We start from the raw sequence: 2,283 nt of genomic DNA, 5'->3' as shown, positions 1-2,283 counted from the left end.
AAGTGATTTACTTGCGGCCAATCACATCAACCTTCCAACATGAATTTCAACCAATCATGTCAAACCTGCAAGTCTCAACCAACCCTTCCTGTTTGTTGGAGAAGGTTCGACTTGAAAAGGACGGAGAAGGTAGGTTTGATCGGATTGGCTGCTGAAACCTACCTTCTAATCGTGAAAACCCCTATTGGTAGTAGAACAGAAAATATTACTAGTTGATCCTTATGTTAATAAAGCATAAGTGAAATTAATATTATGTTTTTTTTCATGTAAGGGTTAGTAATAAATTTTGGATACTGTAATATAATCATGAATCGTTTTAACCAAAAAATCTACTATTCATAACCTGTCGGAAATCTTCGAGATGAAGTGACACTTTTGGTATCTATAGTTTTGAAAAGCATTAACTCAATTTAAAAAGTTGTAAATGACAACAAATTTCCGTTGGATAATCTGTTATTCATTTCGGTGAGCGAAACTTTTTCCAAAAATATTTTAATTGCGATTGTTTACCAAGAACAGACTAGTAAAATACATAAACCGGTTCAATGTCATTATTATTTTTAATATTAAAAACCTTACACTGAACATCGTGAGGTTAACCTGTACGGTGTTCAGAGATAATCTGTAGATTCTGTAGACTATGCCTAATAGTGGTTTCCTGGTGACCGGCCATCTTGGACTAGCTGTTCTCAAACGGCGTGGCTTAGATATTTTGCAGTATAACGGAGAGATTTTCGGTCTCGAAGACGCCGATTGGCAGTGTTCACTCGAAGGAGATTTTGATCAATTTCTGAGCGAGTGAGACTTCCTTTAGAGCCGTGGTTCGCCACGCGTACGCATTGAATCCTTCGTACTTGAATAGGACATGTACCCTGGCAGTTCTCGTTGACGTTGATGCGTTAAGGCCTGGCCATCATAAGGTTAATAAGCTTTAATCCCGCGGAACGCGTGACAAGTTGAACGAAGGTCGTCCAAGCAGAGTGTTCCTTGAAGGCCTCCTAATGTTACCTGTAACTCAGTCGACATTTTGGAACGATATAATGTCTGTGATGCCCTGCAGGATACTCCGTATCCCTCCCGGTATAAAGTATGTATAACCGAAACTGCCACCCGGCATAAACTATATCGTTAGAAAAAGTCATCACAGATTATTTTTTCTCCGATAATGCGTTTCAGTCTGGTCGGTTTCCTCCAGCCGAGACGTTGAAGACGCCGTGGGCTAAACGAGGAAGGCTGTCTTTTTCTGATCGAGAAGAGTAACTGCTTGTCAGATAGCATGTAGTAGCTGGTAGGAGCAAGGCTGATAGCAGCCGAGCTCAGTTTTGGTTTTCTTTCGTTTTCGACCCAACACTCCTCAACCCGTTAATTTCCTGCGAATGAAAATCAAACTACCCCCACGAGCTCGTGATCCATGAAAAGCGTATTCACCAATCTCGAATTCTGCTCAAAGCACCAAGAAAAGTAAAAAAAAAAAAAAAAACTTTGAAAAGAGTTCTTCAATATAAATATAAAATGCGCAATAGCTGCTGAGGTGCTGGCCGTGGCGGTTGTGTACACTGGATATGAAACAAATTAGTCTGGTTGCGCTTGCTATAGCACGGATACCGAAAAACGAGGTGCTTTCAGTTCAGTGCCGCCTTAGTGCTTGAGAAAACGTGGCGGCGCCACGGCATTATCACGACCACTTCGTACTCTGTCGCGATGACGGTTTAACCGTTGTCGAATGATTAACGGTTTTATGTCTTGCTCACAGCATCACCTTGGCACTTGGCCAAGGCTTCAGCTCCTGGACAGGTACACAAGCAGGGCCGCGCTTATCTATATCGATGAGCAGCTCCAAGTGGGGGTAGACCAAAACACAAGCGTGCTTCATACTCTTAGAGGCCGGTCAAGCTGACATGTGAGCAAACTCACCGGCAGTTGTAGGCTACAACTTCTACTGCAGAAGCTGGCGATGGCGCCGTGGCCACCACGTCTCGCGACCAGCTATGATTTGCGCTTTGGCGTGATCAATCGATGGAGACTACGAGTGATTAACTTAGCGTGGTGCTGGATATTTTGGCTTTGAACAAGGTCTTCCATCGCGCCTTGGTGAGCGCAACGGCTGTTGTGTCCGACAGACACAGCGCAGGCACAAAGCTACAAATGAATATAGATTGCCTACAATTGGCTAAATTACTGCAGATCAAAGTCGAACATTTTATGTCCATCACTTGCCGTCAGCATTGCACACGGTGTGGAGGTGCCACCGGCGGCCAAGTGCTCTCTGCTACAGGACCGTCC

Source organism: Phytophthora parasitica (genome assembly GCF_000247585.1).
Source record: "Phytophthora parasitica INRA-310 unplaced genomic scaffold supercont2.1, whole genome shotgun sequence".
Classification (NCBI taxonomy): domain Eukaryota; phylum Oomycota; class Peronosporomycetes; order Peronosporales; family Peronosporaceae; genus Phytophthora; species Phytophthora nicotianae.
Note: the sequence above shows the minus strand (reverse complement) of the source record.